The sequence below is a fragment of the Phalacrocorax carbo genome, chromosome 1, assembly GCF_963921805.1.
Source record: "Phalacrocorax carbo chromosome 1, bPhaCar2.1, whole genome shotgun sequence".
NCBI classification, from domain to species: domain Eukaryota; kingdom Metazoa; phylum Chordata; class Aves; order Suliformes; family Phalacrocoracidae; genus Phalacrocorax; species Phalacrocorax carbo.
This window is the reverse complement of record NC_087513.1, coordinates 133,302,082-133,315,843: the sequence shown is the minus strand read 5'-3', so window position 1 is coordinate 133,315,843 and position 13,762 is coordinate 133,302,082. Positions and strand designations below refer to the sequence as shown.

At 43.8% G+C, this 13,762-nt stretch overlaps 1 protein-coding gene across 1 annotated transcript in view; it reads left to right on the top strand.

The window, feature by feature from the left end:
* NHS (NHS actin remodeling regulator) overlaps window positions 1–13,762 on the top strand; it is a 262,400-nt gene that overhangs the window by 117,490 nt on the left and 131,148 nt on the right. The gene's annotated exons all lie outside the window — the stretch shown is intronic.

Genomic DNA, 13,762 nt, shown 5'->3' with positions numbered 1-13,762 from the left:
ATCTGATGGGTTGTATTAATTTAGGAATTATTGATCACTAAAACAAACCAATATATTCCTACATTTAAAGAGAGATTGCTCATTAATTTGACCACCAGTATACTGACTACCAGAAGATGGATGCAGGCTCTTCTCATTGGTATCCAGTGACCGGACAAATTCAAATCACAGAAAATTCCATCTGAAAATAAGAAGAAGCTTTTATATGGTGAGTGTGATCAAACACTGGAGCAGGTTGCCCACAAAGGTTATGTAGTCTGCATCCATGGAGATACTCAAAACCCAGCTGGACATGGCCCTGAGCGACCTGCTGCAGGTGCCCCTGCTCTGAGCACAGGTTGGGCTGGATGATCTCCAGTTGTGCTCTCCTCGGCTGGTCTGTGAGTCTGATCCAGAGAGTTTCTGTCCGCTGTGGCTGATCAACACTGTACTGGAAAAACCTTTCTTCTGAGGCACCTTCTGGGTTCTGGTCTAAGTTTAAAAGTTAGACACCTAAATCTCAACTGGTTATCTCAGCTTCTGTTTTGGTCAGTGGCGGTTCATGGAAGAGCCACCTTTCCTGTGTGCTAGGTGTTTAAGGTGGACGAGATACACATTACCTTGTGAAGGTCTCTGTTTCCCTTTCTTGATAACTCAGACTTAGAGGTCTAGCTTTTAGACCACCCAAGTTGGCTGATTCCTCCTATCCTGAGTTTCTTTCAGTGCCTGCCCAGCCATGATGTATGCAGAATTAGCAAGCACCTGTGAAAATACCAACGGGAAATGCACTGTGCCAGCCTGACTTTCTCCATGTGCAAAGCGGGAACGGTGACAGTGAGCCAGGTTTGTAAAGCCTGTCAAGAGCTGGCAACAGACATTCCCTGGGGGACTCTGGGCTCTGTCTGCATGGCAGTAGTGCAGGGCAGCGAGAGTAGGCACAGAGAGGAATAAAAGTGCTGAGAACATGGGCCAATATTGTGCATGTTGCAGGGGCTCACCAGATCTAGCCCCATGGACCGAACACCCTTTAGTAGCTGGAACATTGTAGATGTGTTCCTGAAGCACATCTCGCAGTTTGGTTTTATCTGAAAGAAATCCAAGGCGCAGTGCGTGGGGATGAGAGGGGAATTCACTTCCAAAGAACACTTGTGAACAGGACACAAAAATGCAGGTGTACCTCATGAAAGTTAGAGAAGATCAAAAGAATTTTAAAAAGCAGCAGAAATGGACAAAATGCATTGCTGTTATACTATTAACAGAACTATCTTATGAAAGGTGATAATACAGCAAGAGGTGGTTCTGTCAATACATGGTTTATTCTGCCTGAAATGTAATTTCAGAGGTCTGGAAATTGTTCTAGAAAATGGGTTAAATTTGATTAGTATTTTTGACAGAAAAGGGGAGGAAGTGAAGGCTTAACAAAGTCAAAACATTCCATTGCAGCATTTTTCTGAACATGAAAATATGTCATTTTCAAATTTGATAAATGAAACTTTACAACCTTTAATTCTGAAATAATATGTTCATTTAAATATATGATCTGAATTTTGAAAAAACCTGGAAGAAGGCTTTAAACTGTGCTAAGTATACCCAAACAGAAGCAAGGATTTGGTTTTAATCTAATGTAGTAGAGTCTACATCTTTTTGTGATATATGAAATCTTTTTTTTTTTTTGGCTGGGGGAAGGTGAAGAGAAAGAAAACTGGATGAATGACAAGTTCATGCAAGTGTTTAAGTTGGTTGTCAAATGTATTTCCCATCCATACCACTTGGCAATTGCATGTGGCATTTATTCAATTCTGTAAAATGCAGCTGTGAGTTTTGCAGGCAAGAAGATATTTTTAAAAGTAAATTTTATCAATAATTTTCTATCTTTTCTGGGAAAAAAAGAAATCAGAGGATATGATATAGGAAATTCTGCCTAGTGTTGTGGCACGGATTTTGACCACATGCTTTTATAGATAATTGTGGCTTCTCTGCCGTTGTACAGTAGGGGTTTCCAGGAATGTCACTGCACTTAGTTGAGCCCTGTGAGTATTCTCATGTGATGGTTTTCACAGTTGCTACTGGATGTTGTTTTTTTTTTTTTCTCAAAGAATAAGCTGCACTGGCAGCCACAGCTCAGCCACAGACCTCACAACCTTAAGTTTAGTTACTCTTTCATTGTAAATATGTTAAAGCTTGTATTCCAAGTGGATGCCTATAACAAAAATAGGATTAATTTCCTTCCATCCTATTCATAGATGTTGCTATTAAGTTTTTCCTGGCTGAAAACTTCACCTGTGAACAAATCCATGTGCTGCATCAGTCTGCAGCCAGGTTGGTTATCACCCGCTAGAGGGGTTTATGCGTGCAGGAGCTTTTGTCCAGTTTAGGTGTTGCTTTTGGCCATTTTTCACCTTTCCTACCCTGCCAGTTGCCCGAAAATGGGGTGTGAGAACTCGATTACCAAAGGTGCCATGCTGTGAACCCATCTTGCTGCAAGGGGCCCTGCCTGCAGCGACTTGGTGCCATTGCCTTTGCCCGTGATGGGAGCCAAAGCAGGGCACTCCCTGGCACTGGAAAAGTGAACATAGGAGGTGGAGAGGAGTTATTGACAGTTGCACTCTTCTCTTGTAGTGAAACAGGTGAATTCACACATTGGTGCGATCTCTCTTGGTCACCCAAAATACTTTCAGAAATGCACAGAAGAGGAGATTTCCCTAAAAATGCCAACAAAATGCTGGAGGAATTCACATGTGAGTTTTGCAAATCCACTGCTTGTCTCTTGGATCACCCAGCTTATCCAGAAATGGAGGGCCTGGATCTCTAAGGGTGGCATATTCCATCCTTACGTAGAGGAGAAAACACTGACACTCACTGTAACGGCGCTATGATGTAGGTCATACATGTTGCAGCACAGCAGCTAGGCAAGTGTGAATGCTGCTGAATGGGTCTGTGGATGGTCCTGAGAGAAATAACAAGCAGTTTGCTTTCTTTCTACCTTCCTATCTTCCCCTTTTTTCATCCTCCAAGTCCAATGAGGTACAAAGCAAATGCCATTGCTGTCAAAAAATGTGCTTGTGCTGGCTCTGTTTTCTGTCAGTTCCTACTCACTTCAGAGCCTACAGAGTTTAGACACATGCAGCATACACAAAGTGCAGGGTTTTTCATGTGTCAGACTCTGACTCTCTGAAATTACGCACTTTGATTTCTGTCCTCACCTATGTATGTACTTGATGTATGCACAGCTGTTGGTGAGTTGGAGGGAGGAGGTGCACTGGCCCATTTTAGCTTGGCTGTAAGTGAGAATGAATTTTAAGACATTGCATACTTTGAGCGTGCCTGTGCGTATTCATATGTGAGTGTGTGTTTGCATGGGTCCAAGCATTTATTTTGTCATTGTTGGAGGGGTTTGTGCATGGCTGGTCTAGTGTCAGAGCAGAACCAGAACAGTGACTGTACAGAGCTCTGAAAGCCTGGGGAGATGAGGCCATAAGGGATGATTTAATTTACTGGTAGAAATCGAGGAGATTGCCGTATTATTCAGTCAGGGGACACTGTAGCCAGGGAAGTGCATGACAGAGGGGTCTTTACTATGGTCTTCACTAGGTCTTTCGGCTATTTAATAGCATGTTGAATGTGGGACTTTCCAGGCAGATCACCTGGGAACAAGCCATTGGGGTGACTTGGAGAAAACCAGATTGATGAAAACCAAATCCCTCACTGGTACTCCGTGGAAACTAGTAAAAATATTTCTAGTGAGTGAAATCAAGTCAGTAACTCTGTCCTGAAGATGCTTTTCCTTGCTGTTCAAAAAAAAGCTAGAGGAACAGCAGAGAGATGCTGCTTTTCTCCTCAGTGCTCACATGGTGTTGTGAGGACCCGGGAAGACGCACCATGGGTTGATCTGTCACGAAGGCTTATCTTCACAGTGCACAGCTACTTTTCCCAGGGTGCAGCAGAAGTACAAGCCAACCCTGATAAGGGGGAAAAAACCCGTAAGTTAAGCATCAAATGTCCTTTTTCATTCCAGCTCCTTTCCAGGTTGCCAGGCACCGAATTGTCTGTTTATTTGCCCCTGGAGCACTTCGTTCCAGCGTATGTGATTACATACTACTTTTTTGGCCCTGTTTGGAGACAATGAGTGGGTGTGTTTGTTCTGGTAGCTTTAGGGTAAGAAATAGCAAAAGAGATACCGTCTCCTCTGTAGTTGGGAGGAAGGTAAACGCTGATTCTGTTATTACAGCAGACTCAATCCTGGGGTTTGCTGACTCCATGCATGGGCATGCACAAGTAAAAGGAACAGCAGGGAAAGGAATAAATGGAAACAGAAAAGCAGTACTGAGCACGTTTAAATGCTTAATGTTATTTTTCAAGGCAGTCTCTTTCGTTTCACAGAGGACGATGCCAGTTGCATATTCAAGGATAATTCACCCATGTAACATAGGCCGTCTTTGGGGAAGTGGAGATTAAGCAGCATCCCTAACTGCATTTTTTGTTTCTTTGTTTTCTTCCATTCCTCATTTTCTCCTTGTTTATGGATAGATTTTAGACATGATACTCAGTGACACTGAAAGCAACTTCTGAGTGCTGGAAGAACCAGTAAACCACAGGAACCTTCCTGCAATTTAGAAAAGGCTGGGGAAGCAGGGAGGAGAGGAGCAGCTGTTCTTGTAACTGAAATAGGCTGCAGGACACAGCTAACAATTTCTGTGGAAGAAGCAGGACTGTGCACAGAGAAGCTTCCATAATCATCAAGAAACTAAAAGGAAAAAATCTTGAGTCCATAGGTGACATTAAGGAGGATGGCATCATTGCCTGTTGGCTCACTCGTATTTGGGTTAAGTAAGGCTGGAATGAGAGGGGAAGATGTGGCTCAAGGACATGCTTCGATTCTTTACCACCATGACCAGTTTGCAGGGTATGAGAGGGAAAAAAAGTCTTTGACAGTGAGCTGACTAACAGATACAGGATCATGAAAATGGTTGACTGTCGTTTCGTGTCTTTGGTTGTAGGGAGTTCATATGCATCTGCACTTGTTTGTATGTACTTGGTATTCATCCAAATAAACCTATCAGCCCTGGTTCATCAAGGTGAATGTGATCAACCATGAACACAAAATTCATTACAATGGAATCAATCAAACTACTAATGTACTAAAAGTTAGGCATCTTTTTAAATACCTTGATTAATCAGGGCTATTGCTTTCATCTTTTAGCACAGAAAATGTGTTGGGGGTAAAAAAAATAAAGGATTTTCCTCAGTTTTTGGAGAACAGACCAGGAAAAGCTTCTTTCCCACCAAATAGATAAAATCTTACATCTTTAAAGGAAATCCATGTCCATGTGCAAAATACAAAGTACAGAAGAATAATTTGAGGGCAGTAACATGCCTGCTGGTGTGGTCACATCTGTTAGAGAAATTCTGTGGTAGGGAGGTGGTTATGCAGGTGCAATGTCAATCATGGAAAAAGATTTTACAACTTTTGGGTTGGTGCTACATATACCAGATTTCATGTTGTGTCATAGATCAGTGAAAAAAGTTAGGGAGCAAAGCATTCCTGCAGTTTCAACAGTAGTGAGATGTCTTGTGTTTCATATGGAGGAGGGAAAGAGATGCGGGGGTTTGGTTTGGTTTAGCTTTAAAAAGGTGTAACTTGGCAACCCTGACTTAAGGACGCTTGCATGGCTTTCCTTGTCCTGTGGTGCACAGGAGATGAGACACGATAACCTAAGGATCTCTGCTGGGATGGTGAAACGACCTGAGCTGAGTTTGCACTACGGGAGTTTCAGACTGTGAGCTAAGTATGTACACCTATAGCCCCATCTGTCTGTGGATAGCATCTCACTTTTCTGTGTTACCTGATTTCGTGATTCATCTAGAGACCTTTCACACTTTAGAGTCGTTATGCTCTCTCTGTGTCCCATTAAACCTTTCAGGAGCTTCCATCCCTTCCATTACTTTTGGTGTTCATACCCAGACTGTGGTGTTTATCTGTCTGTGGTTCACATCCAAACTATGGCGTTCCTATAGAGCTTTTCTACAAATCCAGGCCCTTTTCTACTAATGATTTTGTTTCAAGGTATGGTGACCTACCAGTGGAGTGAGCAAGACAGTGACTGTACTTTGTGTTTCAGTGTTCAGCTCTTTGTGAAAGAACTACTGGCTTCTTGATTGTATAATGTCAGAGTTGAAGAAGAAGGAGTGGTTGTTTGTCTTTTTCTTTAACCAAAGATCACCTTTTTTCACTCACATTGCCTCAGTATTGCCCCTATTCCCCTCCTAACTAAGATAAGCAACAAGGAGCTTAGCAGTCAGGGAGGGAATGGAATCAGTTTGGTGGCTCCTGTAAAACCACAGGTTTTTACAGTGGGGTAATTTACACTGCCAGTGATTTACTGGGCAGAGTCTTTGGGATACAGTAGTCTCCATTTATGAAGCGGCTGCTCCAGTTCATGTTAACACGTCAGACACATCATGACAAATGATAAAATGGTGCAGAGCCCCTTCTGTACAGTCCTGAAGTGCAGGCTGCCTGTTTCTCAGCCAGTGCTGCAGAGGTGTCTGCAGCAGCTACGCTGCCATGACATGGCACAGCTGCTCCTCCAAGATTCCTCTTTTAACTATTAATTCTTCTGTCCTTCACCTCGGACAAAACCCTCTTGTGGAAGCCTTTGAAGCACCACATTTTCTTCCTTTGTGGTCTCCTGTTCTTTTTCTCCTTCACTCTCCCAAACAAATAAACCCTAAATCCCTGAATGTATTGATTTGGTGATGTGTCTGGACAATTATGTCACTAGTGATGTCACTGATATAATACAGATATATAATGCATAAAGCATGCTTTTCTGGCCAATACAATGACTTGCCCCGAGGAATATGCTGTGTAGATTGACACAACTAAAGGATGGAATACTTAAAGAAGCATTGAACCTAAGCAACCCAGTGATGGAGTGATGAAGTTAATGTGCATCTTGTTTAGCTTGCACTGGGCTTATTGAATTTTCCATCTGTTTTGTTCACCCATCCTGGAGAGAGATATGAAATTGGATAGTCTTCACATGGTCATGACTGAACTGAGCAGAGGAAGGAAACAGTGAGATACATCAGGCTGGAGAGTTCACCTCAAGTAAGAGGGGTGTGGAAGAGCATCCAGAGTGGAGAGCAAGAGTGAGAAAGAGGCAGAAGTGAAGGGAGGGAAAGGGGGAGTTATGTTACAGCAGTGGATGGATGGTTGGCATCCTCAATTTATTGTCTCATTTCTTCCCCAGGCTTTTTATCCATCTTTGGGTGCCATTTGGGCTCAGAGGCTAAGTGAGTTTGGCCACCTTCCTGCACTGTTCTCCTCCCATACTTGCTTCCCTGTGTGAATAGAAGAGCATCTCTGCCCTGTTTGAAGTTTCCTTTCCTGTATCAGCTATCAGACTGGGCTTAAGTCAGGCATCACAAGAGCCCATGTGCTCTGCTGTAACCCACAGGCTCCCCTCCTGGACAGTTGCTGCTGGCCCAGTGAATCCCCGTTGTGTATTAGTGTGGCTGTCTCTCCCAGTCTTTGTGTAGAAGCTTTCCCTTGTCCAAACTGCATTATAGTATGTTATTTTCAGACTGTTTTCCCAACTTGGATTGAAATTCTGTCGTCTGGAGCACAGGCAGCCTCTTCCAGCATTGTGTAACTAGGAATTCCCTTGCTCCTCCTTCCCTCCCCCTTTTAAAGCTAGAATTCATGCTTACCCTTTTCCAGCTTCTGGGCCCTCACCCATCTACAGATTCTCAGAGATGACCACTAACGAGCCTGTTAATCATGACTTCTGTTAGTTAGAGGATGAATTTCCTCAGACCCATGTGATTTAAGAGCATCTCTCCATTTAAGTACTTTCTAACTGGGTCTTTCCATGGCCCATGCTGAGGTCATTCTCCTTTGTCAGTACTGGCTGTTATAGAAACACTATTGCTGCTGACCTTTTTTTGGTAAACGCTGATGTGAGGAAGACTTCAAACACTTTTAACAGAGTTGTTCCTTTTCAGTCGTGTGCTTGACTCCAAAAGGGGAGGCTGCCCCATAACCCACAGCTGGCAGAGGGCAAGGTCTCGGGCAAGCCTTCGAGCAGGCTTTTCTCTGCAAAGAAGCCTTTTGATTATGTCCTGGGCACACCTAGTGCCTGGGTGCCCTGGCCCAGCTGACGGGACAGGCGCTGTGGCGTGTGTCCCCTTCCCCTTTCCATACGGCTAGCTTTCTCGGGGCAGGAGGAGAGAGCAGACGGAGGACCGCTCGCTTCCCACTTGCTTCCCGCTCACTGTGGTATGGACTGCCCTGCAGACTGTTTGTTCAGCTGGTGCCAGATTATCATCATCAGACCTCACACTATAAAAGCCCCAGGTTTCTACACTTTGAATCAAAAGAGTGATGACACAACAGATTAACTTTTTCCTACTTTACTCCCCTGCACGCACCTATGCTCTTTTCCACAACCTCCATCTAATAACAATAATAATAACAACAGAAAACAAAACAAATCCACAACCCATGCAGGAAACTGCTCACAAGTCGCAGACTCAGTGTTATTTTTTATGTTGTGCCCGCCAAAAACAACAGGAGTCTGCCTCAGGGATGTGAAACCATCTCGGATTTATTAGAAATGAGTATTTTTCATGGCTCCTCCCTCTTCTTCCCCTACCATTTTGACAACCAGCCAGTCCATAAAAGCCTTCCTGCAAACTCTGCTCTGAGGGAAGAACATGCAACAGCTTCATTTTGCACAGAAAAGCAAAGGGTTGCCTTGAAAACCAGTGCTATTTGTTGATTGGTTTCTGGAGAAGGGCATTCATTAGAGCACACCTTAAAAAGAGACCAGGTCCTTTTTGCAGTGGTTGTTTCTTGGCTCTGTCTGTGTGTCTATACATATATATACATATACATATATATATATATATATATGCCTGTCACCACCTCCTCAATTCCTGGCAATCTGAGTGGCAGCCCCAAAGTAAGTGGCAGGTAGAGAAACACAAAGTCCTGGTCCTGCGTGCTCCTTGCTGAGCAGGGGGCATGGGTGTTTGAAGGACTGCATCTGCTCTGTGTGACATCAAACGTGGCCATGGCTTGGTACAAACCAGGGAAGACACTGAGCACTGGAGCTGCGGAGCAGAGCTGTGCCTTCGGCCTGCCTGCTTGGGTTTGGGGCTGAGGACATGGCTGGCATGTGGGTCACTGTCTGCGCCCATCATGGACACACCGCGGTGCTGTGAGGCAGGCTCCCCAGGACTGCTTCTGCATGGTTTCTTGAGTCCCCACTCGTGGGCACACCAGGTGCACCAACTGCACGTCCTCTCGTCCGACATCTGTAACTCCAGGCAGACAGGTTCAAGACATGGTGCGAGATTTTTCTGCATTATTTTCAGCGCTGTGCTTACTCTCACTGTGGTGTTTTGAACATGGCAGGTGGATTTTCTTTGCTGATGGAGAACTGGAGAGCAGAACCTCGTAGGAAGTGAGTGGTGGGTATTAACAGGCAAATTTATTTATTACTTCAGCCTTGATGGACATAGATGTTTCATGACACTCATCATAGGAGTCAGAATTCTTGCCAGCAAATTGGCTGCATCAATTTTGCCAACACCTGTCATTCAAGGACCGGAAAGTTACCATGGCTATTATATACTTTTTACAAAACAATTTGCTTTCAGATTGCTTATTTGGTGTAAACTTTTCCCTGCAACCAAGAAAACTAAAACCATTTTGTTTCCCTTCAAATATACCGCTGGCTCTCACTTAATCACCTGAGTCCAGGAACTGGTGCTTTAAGAAGATCATCAGAGTGTGAGTAGGCATGTGTTCACACTTGCAGCATGTAGTAGCCAAGGCCTGGTGTGTCTGGTGCACAGGTGTTCATTTGTCCATCATAAATATAGCCAAATGAGCTGCTTGATACAAAATGATGTGTGACAGCTAATCAAACGAAATCTCCAGGTTACATGTGGGCAGAGGCCTGGTCCTAGCCTTATGCATGTTGCCACATTTGAGTGCGACACTGCTGAGTGTTCTTATTTTGAATGAGCCTTAAGCCCTGTTTCTTCTAATGTGGTGGCTATCAAAGATTTCTTCTAACTTTTTAGACACCCGGAGTTGCAGAGAATTGTTGGAAAATACATCCCCCAGTGTCTAAAAAAAATAGAGCTAAGTGAAAGGGCCACAAAATGATCTGAGGGCTGGAGCACCTCTCTTACAAAAGACAGGCTGAAATAGTTGGTGTTGTTCAGCCTGGAGAAGAGAAGGCTGTGGGGAGACCTTATTGCAGCCTTTCTGTACTTAAAGGGGGAATACAGGAAGGATGGGGGCAACCTCTTTAGCAAGGCCTCTTATGACAGGACAAGGGGTAATGGTTTTAAACAAAAGGAGGGTAGTTTTAGAGTAGATATAAGGAAGATTATTTTTTTTACTGTGAGGGTGGTGAAACACTGGAACACATTGCTCAGAGGGGTGGTAGATGCCCCATTCTGGGAAATGTTCAAGGTCAGGTTGGATGGGGCTCTGAGTGACCTGATCTAGTTGAAGATGTCCCTGCTCACTGCAGGGGGGGTTGGACTAGATGACCCCAAAAGGTGCCTTCCAACCCAAACTATTCTATGGTTCTATGATTCTAAAGTAAATACCCTGATCCATTATTAATTGTTCAGGCCAATCTTCTGAATGCTTAGCATCTGATTTTTGGGATACAAATGTCATTTTAAAAGTTATTAACAGAGCTCTCCATCCATGGCATTGGGATGATTAGTGAAACTCACTTGACTTTAGAAATTGATGAGTTTCAGTAACTGAATTAATACTAAAAAAAAAAAAGAAACAATAGACCCAACATGATTTATTAACATGGTAGTCATCCTTTATCTAGGAAGAAGGGCAGCCGGCAAACTGCAAAAATGTGGGGTTTGCCCTTTGTCATTTATCTTTAAAATCACATTATTTTGGATAGTTTCATGCTTCCCTATTCTCCTTTTCATGTCAGTATAAATGTGGTTGCCACTCTCTAGAAACTCACTGTGAAGTTTTGAAAATAGCCTGTGGACTTAGAATGCAGAGGCCTTTGTGTGGTCCCCTGTCAGGCCCCAACATGGGGGAATGGAGGTGGGCCTGAAACAGGACCTGAAAGCCTGGTCACCAGTGCAGTGCTCCCAGAGCAGCCAACTTTTCTAAGCTGACATCCTGCATTGGTGGACAATGGAAAAATGTCCATCCCCTTCTGTGACAGACAGCATGAGCTTCACCTCAAAGTTTAGGAGGATACAAAGGTTAGGTGTTTATACAATTGGTTACAAATATGTAAAATGCAGTGTTTTAAAGAAATATGTGTGTGCACATGTCAGTTTGAACATGGAAATGACCTGTCTCATTTTGCCACTTCTACAAAGGACAGACATTTTTGGGAGGCAGAATCAGGACAGGCTGATATTTTTGCAGTCTGTGCTTGCTGGAAAAGAAACATTTTTGTAAGCACGGGATTGGGGTGGGTTTTGTTCCACAAACCCTTCTTGAAGTAAGATAGCTATGACAGTGATTTGTGCCAACTCAGAAGTAATTGGTGCAGGTACACGAAAACTCAACCTCTGTAAGGACAGGGGAAGGTTGCTGAACCTGGCAGAACGGGAGGCTGGAGTTTATTAGCCTGTTCAGGCAAATATCTGCGTGTGAACTCAAAATACAGTATATAGATTTTTGTTACAATGATGATGCAAGCTGTAGTAACCTATAGATGTGTGTGTGAGAGAAGAAGAGGTGGGTTTGTGTGCAACATGTGTTGCAGTCCAGATTTGGACTTTTGAATGTGAATCTGAACCTTTTGGTTTGGGCTCACCCCACTTCATTCATTCTGCCCTTGATCACTCCTTGTTATCACTAAAACATGCCTGTCTGAAACACGGTCTCTGCTAATCCTGTCTCAGAGATCTGGCTTCCTGGGCAAAGAGGGCCTGCCTTTTGGTAATGTTAATGTATCATCCCCTTTTAGCAATGGAGACAATTCTTCAGCTGTGCAAGCAGACTGTTGTAGCTGCCCGGCCAGCTCTCTGAGGGAGCTCTGGGGCCATGTGGACAAGCAGAGCTCACCCTCCCTACAAGCTCTGTGTTCAGTTACCCATGCACAAGATGAAGAAAAGGGCCAGTAACGGGTACCAGATGGAGGTTTATGTGTTTAAACAAAGACACATTCTGAACAATCAGAAACAACTGAGTGGCAGTTTGTACATTAAACCCAATTTAACAACAGCACTTGCTCGCTGACCTAGAAGAAACAGGGCAGAGGGCCCTTTGTGTTGCCCTGACCAAACGATTCCCCATTGTCCCTGCTTCTGCCAGGGGGGCATGTGTACATAAGGAGAGGGTATATGTAGGAGCATCGCTTTCACAGCTTGTGGAGAGCCCTCCTTTCAATGGGACATGGCCGAGGTCAACTAGTTTTAGAGTCAAGTCACCTTGTTGGCTGCCCTTGTCATGTTCTTGTATGCCTTTCACCCTAGACTGCTACAGGGAGTGTTGTTACATTTGCTCCCACTGGTGGGTCTCTGCTGTGGAGTGTAGGTGTGTGTTTTAAACCAAATCCTTGGCAGTACATAAGTGGTTGCTATGGCTCCTGCCACAGAAGATAGCATGAGTTTGGTTACAGCTAAGCATCGTTCATCTGTATTTCTGTAAACTAAGTTGATTGAACGAATGGAGGATCTGTCCTGTGCTACCAGGCAGATGTATGTTGAATACAAAAATGAAACTGTCATCATCTCCTCAAGTTATAACTATCTCCTCTTGTGTATACTGAGTATCTTGTTTGACTGCATGTACTGATATGCTTTACAGTTGGACACATTATATAAATATAAAAAACCATCAAGAGAATGGTAAATTCCTCAACTTAATCTCTCAAAAGCCAAACAATAGCATTTAAACTTAACTCCCTCTGTTTGGATTATGGTTAAATAAATTTCCTCACATGTTATTCTCAAATAATATAACCTTTCAGCACATGTATCAGTCAGCAAAGATAGTGTATTATTTAAAATGCCAGTTCTGTCACTAGGAATTGAACATGCTCATCACTTTGCAGGAGTACGTCTTCTCCTTTCACATGTGGAAGCTGGTTTTTATTTCCCCAAATGCCAAAAAAGCACCTAAGTATTTCTAAAGGGGAAAAGAGGGAGAGAAGAGTGGCCCTTGCCGGCATGATGCAGCTTCCTTAGCTGGAACGGGAGTCATCAGAAAAGTGCAGGAAGGTCCCAGCTCCTCCATCTTGTCCGTCAGTAGAGCGATTTCCTTCAGACCAAGTAAGGGTACTTTGCCCCTCCAATCATTTGTGGTTTGTTTTTGTAGGTTTTATCACACAGGATTTTGTACATATGGCTACACAGTGAAAACGTTTTCTCCACCGTAACTGTACAGCAACCCAGGGTGGTCTGCCTCTTCTGCTCAACCTGACCCTCTTCAATATTGTGTTGCATTTGTGTCCAAGGAGAGATGAAACACGTAGGTTTCCTTGATGATGCACACAATACATGTTAGCCTTTGTCTTGATTGTGTCCAGCAAAGAGGTTTCTCCATTCCTTCAGGGATTGCAAAGCAATGGAGGGAAAGGATGGTCGTCCCTGAGATGCGTATGAGTGCACGCCAGAGCTGTGGTCCCCGGGCAGCCAGCATCTGTATTCACATAGCCTCGTGCACAGGCAAGAGGAATAAGGAGAAAACATTCCTATGAAATAAGTTCTTTCCAAGGGAAGGAAAAGGAAAACCTCACTCAGTCTGTATCTGTTAACTGTATAG